We start from the raw sequence: 9115 nt of genomic DNA, 5'->3' as shown, positions 1-9115 counted from the left end.
AGGATGGCTAGACAAGCTGCAGTTTTTGACTGCTTCTATCCTTGTGGGGTTTTGGGGGAGCTTTTTCTGTACAATTCTAGAAAGCAAAGCTTTTCAGCTTTGTGGATCTGTCAACCACTATTCAACTCTGCAGTTGTAACATGGAAACAGCCATGGTCCATATGTAAACAAATGAGCATGGTTGTGTGTCAATAAAACTTTATTTACAAAAACAGATGCAGGGCCAGATTTGTCACACAGGCTGCAGTTTGCTGATCCCTGATCTAGAAAAATAGAAGTCACTGGCTATAAGAACCAGACTGGCGAAGGGCCCCACCTGGTCCCCACCCATGGGCAGAATGAAACATTGGTCCACTTAAGTCTACGCTTCTGGCTCTCTCAGTACTGGACACATTTATTGAGCCCTGACAAGCACCAGGCACTGGGATGAGCCACAAGCAGGGAACATACCTGTCCTTGTCCTCCTGGGGCCTTCAGGTTAGTGGTCAGGCCAAAAGCCACTAGGCAGGGGCACTAAACGTGGCCAGGAAGAGAACACAGGCCTAAGGATCAGGAGAACTGGGCCCTTGCTTCACATTTGCTGTGTGGGGTTAAGGAATTCACGTGAGCTTTCTGAGGCTGGCTCACCTGCAAAACAGAGACTTGAATGCTTAGTGCCAAACAACAGAAAGACTCAGTCAAGACCTGACAGCAGGTAGGCCCACCGATGTAGGCAGAGGCAAGGATATGCAGTACTTCCCAGCACTCTTCACCAAGACACGAGTGGCTGGGGTGTGGGGCAGGAATTGCAATCAGCAAAGCCACGGAGCGTTAATTTTCTCTCAGGGTTCAGGGGTGAGCTAGACTGGGAACCGAGGGCCATTTAGGACTCTTCTGGGGAACATGTGTCCCTGAACATTAACTAAAGCTTGGAGCAGCCTTGTCTTAAAGTGAATGGTGTGGCTCCTTGGGTCCCCAGCTGAACAACTAAGGATTGCTATCCAAACAGCCCGCAACCTTCTTACACTCGGACATTCCTAAATACTCATCTGGGGGCTAAATGCAGTCGTGTTGCCGCTGGGTGATGGGTGCGAGTGCCACAGCCACCACGTGATGATGGCCGCAGTCACACGGTGGGCGCCCAGTCCCAGCAGCCTCAGCACCACCTATACGGCTCTGCTTGTGGCAAGGACTATCTATGGTTGCATTTGGTTCCTTAGTTTTTTCTGGGTGGGGACTGAGGTAGGGAACACTGTTCTTATGAAACAATACCACAGAGACAAAGAGAGGAAGCATTAGGTGGCCAAAGTCAGCAGAATTTAGCCTCAACCTGGTATTTACCAGACATAAGCTGGTCACTTATTGAAGAAAACGAGAAAAGAAAAACAGACAAAACTTGTGGAGTTCTGGAAATATGTGGACAAGCAGGGACTGTATCTGAAAGGCCAGGAGTAGCTGAGATCTGATCATCTTCTCAATTTGCTGGGGACTCGCTGGGGCCCACCGCCCCCCCCAACAAGATGTCCACTTCCTGCGTGACCCTACATCCATTTCCCAAAAAACAGAGGAAACTGCAGGAAAACGGGGGTGGCGTCTCATAGAATCATGCCTGCCTTCCTAAGTGGCCATTGTGCCACTGAGGAAATGGGCTCAGGGAAGGGCCCAGGGGATCGGAGCCCAGGTAAGCCAGATAGCAAAGCCTCTGGCTTCCTCTCAGACAAAGAGGGGTCTGGCTTCCCAGCTGGCACTAGTGGTAAAGAACCTGCCTGCCAATGCAGGAGACATTAAGAGATCTAGGTTCAATCCCCGGGTCAGGAAGATTCCCTGGAATAGGAAATGGCAACCCACTCCAGTATTCTTGCCTGGACAATCCCATGGACAGAGGAGCTTGTCAGGCTACAGTCCACGGGGTCGCAAAGAATCAGACACAGCTGAGTGGCTGAGCATGGCACAGCTGGAGACGCAGCAGTTTTCAAATTTACCTGCCACGGGACCCTTGGTTCAAGTGAAAACAAAGGTCTTCTAAAATACAGAACAGAGATATTGTAATAAAAGGTCCTGCCCTGGAGAGGCAGAGGGGACTACACCCAAATGCCTGCCCTTCCCTTCCCCTTTCCCCAACACCCTCGTGGACACAAAGGAGGGTTCACAGAACGCCATTTGCTGATTTGAATGTCTGAAGGGGAAAATGGCCACTTTAAGGCCCAGCAGAGCCAGGATGTCATTCTGTTAGGGGGAACACTGATGGAAACTGCCCACCCTGGCCAGGCCTGATAGTAACCACTTGCATGAGTTATCTTACAACAGGAGGTTCTGGTAATGAACACAAGCCACCACCTGTGAGAATTCGGGAAGGGTGAAGAGGAGAGAGGAGATGCCAGTCCATATTTCCTATGAACCTCCCAGCATCCTTGCTGGAATCCACCTTAGCTTCTAGGTCCACACCAAGAAGGACTACATCTTGGTGGTCCTTCTGCCACCAAGAAGGACCCTGAGTCAGAATGATTGGCCAGAGACAACCCAGAAACTAACCCCACCACCATAAAATCTGAGACTGTCAGCTACCTAGCAGAGCAGTTCTCCTGGGTTCCCTTACCCTGCTGCTCTCCACCCGGGGAATGGGATCCCCTTCCCAATAAAGTCTCTTGCTTCATCAGCACCTGTGTCTCCTAGGACAATTCACTTCTGAGTGCTAGACAAGAGCTGACCCTTGGGCCCTGAAAGGGGTCTCTTCCTGCAACAATTCCCCTTCTCAATGAGAACAGAACTTCGGGGAGTTGACCTTCAGCCCGATTCTGGCTCCATCTCTGGGAAGCCCCAGGAGCTGGCTGCTTTCTATGGAAGCCTACAGAGTAAGCCAGTCCTTCAGAGTGAAGAGGGAGTCTCTAGGGCTCACTGGATCAGCTTAGGGTGGACAGTGGCTGGTCCCAGACCGGAAGGCCAGACGGCAATCAAATTTTAAAATGGTGCTCCAGACTCAGTGATTTTTCCAAGACATAGCAGTTGAAGAAATCAACGCCTCCAACAAGCCACCCCAAGCCCTGGGCTTTCGTTGGCCCTAAAGGTACGAAGATGAAGAACTCTGGACCTCGGAACTCAAGGGGCTCTAATGGGAGAAACAGAGCCGTATGAGGAAGCGGTCTTGGCTGCAGACAAACTCAACTCAAACTGGCTTGGGCAGCAGGATTCCTAGGGTGTTTCGGAAAGCTGGATCTCAGGCATGGACTCAGGGAGCAGAAGGAAACCAGGATGCTTTCTCTATCACTGCACATCTGTCTGCCCTGCCTGCTTGCTCCCCGCACCCCTAATCCAACTCCTTCGTAAAGGACTTGCTGCCACTGAAGGTGGCGGGTTCATTGGTCCAGCCTGGGGTGGACTGTGGTCAGGGGAAGGTCATATTCTGGAAGCAAAGTACTGTTGGCCAGATATTCCACTAGGCACCTTCATCTCCGATAATGTCTGTTGAGTCAATTCACTCACTCAGCAAATGTTTATTAACAGCATATGCCAGATTCTAGAGACACCAGCGTCAAGTACTGGTCCTGTCCTCATTCCATTTGGGAGAGACAGAAACTTAAAGAGTTGATAGACCTGGTGGTAACAGGTGTTAGGAGCTCTGCAGATACCGGGGGTGGGGGAAGGATGGGTGGTCCTGAGAATAGCACAGGTGGAAACTCAGAGGTAGGAGGCCTCTGACAAACAGAACATTAGGGGAGAGGAGGTCAGGAAGCCAAGGGCCAGCCTTGAGGATCTTCCAGCTTTTTATTCTGAGTGGGATGAAAAGCCATGGAAGGTTTGGAGCCTACAAACAGGAGTCAGTCTACTTTTTCTAAAAGGGCCATATTGCAAATTTCAGGCTTTGTGGCCACTGGGTCTCCTGGTACCTACTCAACTCTGAAGATGTAGACTGAAAGCAGCCACAGATGCTGCTCAAATGGGTGTGGTCGTGTTCCAATAAAATTTAGGGACACTAAAACTTGAATTTGATACAGTTTATGTGTCACTGTTCTGTGTATTTGCTGTTTCTTACAGCCATTTAAAAGTGCAAAATAAACCAACACTTCTTAGTTTGTGGACTATACAGAAACTTCCAATAGGCAGGATATGGCCTGTGGGCTTTTGTTTACCCAACCCTGCCTTAGTATCTTAAAAGGTTACTCTGGCTGCGGTGCCAAGAACAGACTAAAGTGGGGGACAACAGGAAGCTTGGTGAGGAAGACATGATGGTTAACTTTTGTGTGTCAGTTTGACTGGGTCACAGGGTACCTAGATATTTGGTCAAGTGTTATCCTGGGTGTGTCTGTGCAGGTGTTTCTGGGTGAGATGCACATTTCAATCGGTGGACTGAGGTAAGCAGACTGCCCTCCCCAGCGTGGGTGGGCCTCATCCAATGCCCTCCCCAGCGTGGGTGGGCCTCATCCAATCAGTTGAAGATCAGACTAGAATAGAAAAGGCTGAGTAAGACCGAACTCCTTGCCTGACTTTGAGCACTGTTTTGCTGCCTTTGGACTCAAAACTGAAACACTGGGTCTCCAGTCAGCTGACTGGAGATATGGGGATTTTGGCCTCTGCAATCATGCGAGCCCATTTTTGATAAATCTCTCACTATATACATATATGAACACGTCTCGTTAGTTCTCTTTCTTGGGAAAACATAATACAGGTCAGTTTGTTTCAGAGAGGAAGGGGGCATGAACTACCAGGGTTACAGGGGCAGTGTGAGTAGCTAGAATACGGACGTTATTTTCAAGCTGGAGCTGACATGAGTGATTTATGGGCTGAGAGAGAGGAGACAGGAGCCAGGTGGGGTGGGTGGGAGGCAGGGGTGAGTCAAAGGGGCTCTCATATAGGGAGGCTGAAGAGCTGGAGACAAGAGGGGAACCATTTGTGTCCACCCCCCCCACCCCAGACCTCGACAGATTCTATTCTGGGAAATGTCACTCTGGAAGCAAAAAAGGGAAGAGGCGGGTAGGGGCAGAGGTAGAGGAACCAGTTACAAGGCTGTTCAAACGGCTGGCCGCCCTGTAAGAGGGGTGAGAAATCAGGTGCTCAGGGCCTACATGCGGACCTCTGCCTTGCGGTCTTTGGGGACGTTTGAACCTGCTGCCCTGGTAGAAGCTGGCCAGGCTGTAAGGACTGGCTTGTCACTTTGGGAACCTGAGGTTGAGGACGGCGATGTGCTGGCCGGGAAGTGCTCTGTCTTACCTTTTAGAATCCAAATAGCATCTTGGCACAAAAATGAATCTGCAGCAACTTCCTGTTATCTGTGGGGCAACTTCCCAGCTCTCAGGCCTCACCACTAGAGCCCCCAGAGCTGGGATTTTGTTGCTAAAACCCTGAAGGTTGACTTCTTGACCCACGGGGCACTGAGCTTTGATTCAAACAACCTTTCCTGGCTGGGCCGCTTGGTCATTGGCTCTACTCCAATTTTTCTACAGGCCCTTTAAAAAATCTCTCACTATAAAAATAAGTATTTCCTCAGTGAATGGCAAGATGAATGGAACCACGGTGGGGAGGGGTGGTTTAGAAATGAGTAATGAGAAGACAGCAAGACTGTAAAGAAGGTGAAGGCCGCCCTGCCCCCCTCCAGCTGCTGCAGCACCTCAGGGCTCCCCAGGACCGTGTGTGACCCCTTCACACTGTGATCTGTCCGTACCCTCTGGACTAGCCGGCCGTGAAGGTGGGATGGTACTTGGTGTTTAAAGCCTTCGCACATAGCACCCGACACCAGACCAGTTACTTGCTCTTCCCCTTTAAGACACAGATGACCCCCCTCGCCTCTTTCAACCCAAAGCTTTTCCTACACCCGAAACTGTCTGCAGTCCTTTGTCTGAATCATTTCTCCCCGGTGCTGCTCCAAACCCACCATGTCATATTTTCCAAAAATATTGAATCTTTCAGATCACCATGAGGAAACCTCCATTAAAAAAAAAACAAAACCCAACCCTCAGCATCTAGTGGTTTCGGTAACAATCTGTCCGCTTGCTTTTCAGTCTCCTGAGCTGACTGCATCAATGGATTAACATCTGGTCTGACCCCAGCTCCAGGCACTGCTCTCTGCTTAGGGGAGCTGGGTTCTTCCACTCAGCACTTGCCACCCTCCATTCATGAACCCAGGCTCTGAAAATCAGCTTTCTCATTTTCATTTCCATGCAGTAACATGAAACTACACTGAATCTCACAGAGCCCACCAGCTTCTCTCAACTCACCTTCCTCAACGTGCAACCCAACTACCAAACTTGGCAGCCATCTGACCCCCAGAGATCTTTATATCCGGAGTAATTTCTCTCTTTCCACTTTTCTCTTTCGGAAACTTCAATCAAGTGTTCTATGACTAGTGTCTCCTAACAAACCCCTTCCACTTCTAGGTCGGTGTTAAACCAGTAGGTGGTGGACTAAATTCCAGGGGATGGGAGGAAGACTGTTGCTACCTGCACATCAAAACCCTCTTGGACTTATTAATAAAATTGGACATGCCCCACTGGGGAGGTGGAACCATCCCTATTCAAACAGAGGTGGCAGCTGGGACTGAGATTAAGCACATTAAAATGTTACCCCATATCGTGTTGGTTGAAAACATATTTCCCACTTTCTGTAGCCTTCATTTTTTATGCCAAGTATTGAATATATAATTTGCTTTTTATGCAGCTAATCTGTCTTTTCCTCTGTGATGCATTCAATTGCTTTAGGATTTAAAATCTTTTACCCACTCTTAAGTCTAGATAAGAAGGGACTTATTTTTCCTTCTAAATTTGAAAACAGAAAAGTTTCCTGAGACCGAGACGTAGAGAAGTATCTCACGGACATAGTGGGGGAAGGAGAGGGTGGGACGAAGCGAGAATAGCACTGGCATATACATACTTACCGCGTGTGAGATAGACAGCTGGTGGGAAACTGCTGTGTTGCCCTGGCAGAGCAGCCTGGTGCTCTGTGATGACCTAGAGGGGTGGAATGTCGGGGAGGGAGGCTCACTAGGGAAAGAATATATATAGACCTCTATCTGGGCTTTCCTGTTGGCTCAGACAGAAAAGAATCTGCCTGTATTCTCAATGCAGGAGACCCAGGTTCGATCCCTGGGTTGGGAACATCCCCTGGACAAGGAAATGGCTATCCATTCCAGTATATCTATATCTGTATCTATAGTTATAACTGGTTTGCATTGTTAAACAGTAGAAACCAACATAACATTGTAAAGCAATTATCCAATTTTCAAAAAAGTTTCCTTTTGTTTAACTACTGACCCCGTGAAGCATGGACACTGGTGTTGCTGGGAGGCCCTAAGGAGTCCCTGCCCCCAATGTGACTTTAATGTCCCATCACTGAGCGATGACGCCTCCTGCTTTAACGAACTATTAATTTATCACTTGTACATTATTAACTTCTTCCTGGGAATTAAGACATTTATAGGAAATTGAGAAATTCAGAAAAAAAAATCCAGTTAATGAAAAATTACCCTCAACTGCTACCCTACATGGCAACATTTGTGGCCTTTCAGTTCAGTTCAGTCAGTCGTGTCCGCCTCTTTGCGACCCCATGAATCACAGCACGCCAGGCCTCCCTGTCCATCACCAACTCCCAGAGTTCACTCAGACTCACGTCCATCGAGTCGGTGATGCCATCCAGCTATCTCATCCTCTCCCGTCCCCTTTTCCTCATGCCCCCAATCCCTCCCAGCATCAGAGTCTTTTCCAATGAGTCAACTCTTCACATCAGGTAGCCAAAGTATTGGAGTTTCAGCTTTAGCATCATTCTTTCCAAAGAAATCCCAAGGCTGATCTCCTTTAGAATGGACTGGTTGGATCTCCTTGCAGTCCAAGGGACTCTCAACAGTCTTCTCCAACACCACAGTCCAAAAGCATCAATTCTTCGGCGCTCAGCCTTCTTCACAGTCCAACTCTCACATCTATACATCACCACTGGAAAAACCATAGCCTTGATTAGACGGACCTTTGTTGGCAAAGTAATGTCTCTGCTTCTCAATATGCTATCTAGGTTGGTCATAACTTTCCTTCCAAGGAGTAAGCGTCTTTTAATTTCATGGCTGCAGTCACCAACTGCAGTGATTTTGGAGCCCCCCAAAATAAAGTCTGACACTGTTTCCACTGTTTCCCCATCTATTTCCCATGAAGTGATGGGACCAGATGCCATCTTAGTTTTCTGAATGTTGAGCTTTAAGCCAACTTTTTCACTCTCCTCTTTCATTTTCATCAAGAGGCTTTTGAGTTCCTCTTCACTTTCTGCCATAAGGGTGGTGTCATACGCGTATCTGAGGTTATTGATATTTCTCCCGACAATCTTGATTCTAGCTTGTGCTTCTTCCAGCCCAGCATTTCTCATGATGTACTCTGCATATAAGTTAAATAAGCAGGGTGACAACATACAGCCTTGATGTACTCTTCTATTTGGAACCAGACTGTTGTTCCATGTCCAGTTCTAACTGTTGCCTCCTGACCTGCATATAGGTTTCTCAAGAGGTCTTTATCCTACATATAAATATTCGTTATATATACATGTATCCTGAAGCTGTGTGCTTAGTCGCTCAGTCGTGTCCACAACTCTTTGTGACCCCATGGACTGCAGCCCACCAGGCTCCTCTGTCCATTGGATTCTCTAGGCAAGAATATTGGAGTGGGTAGCCATTCCCTTCTCCAGGACCTTCTGTCCCAGGAATCAAACTGGAGTCTCCTACATTGCAGGCAGATTCTCTACCAGCTGAGCTACCAGGGAAGCCCCCATATCCTTAAGAGGGTTTGTCAAAAACAACCTATTCTGGGGTGGTTAATAATGAACCCAAGCTGCTCAACTAACTCCTACTCCTCTAATTCCCAAACATGGCTCCTGCTAGCCTCCTTAGGATAGAATTTCCAGAGATGAAAACACCTAAAGCTTCTGATATACCCTATCAACCTATGCTCAGCAAAGGTACCAATTTACATACACTCTCTCCAGGAGTGGAGGAAAAACTTCTCAGCCCATTCACAGAAGGAAAAGTGGGTGTCCTTGACCATGACTCATGTCTGTGACCTCATGATGGCTTGAGGACCTGGAGATGTGCTGGTGAAAAGAGAAGGGCCACTCAGGGTTAAGAAAGTCTGAAGTGCCAACAGAAGTTCCTCTGGACACAGAACACCAAGAA

The sequence above is a fragment of the Bison bison genome, unplaced genomic scaffold (assembly GCF_000754665.1).
Source record: "Bison bison bison isolate TAMUID 2011002044 unplaced genomic scaffold, Bison_UMD1.0 scf7180017864495, whole genome shotgun sequence".
In the NCBI taxonomy this organism is placed as follows: Eukaryota; Metazoa; Chordata; class Mammalia; order Artiodactyla; family Bovidae; genus Bison; species Bison bison.
The sequence above is the reverse complement of the archived record's forward strand: the minus strand, read 5'-3'. Positions refer to the sequence as shown.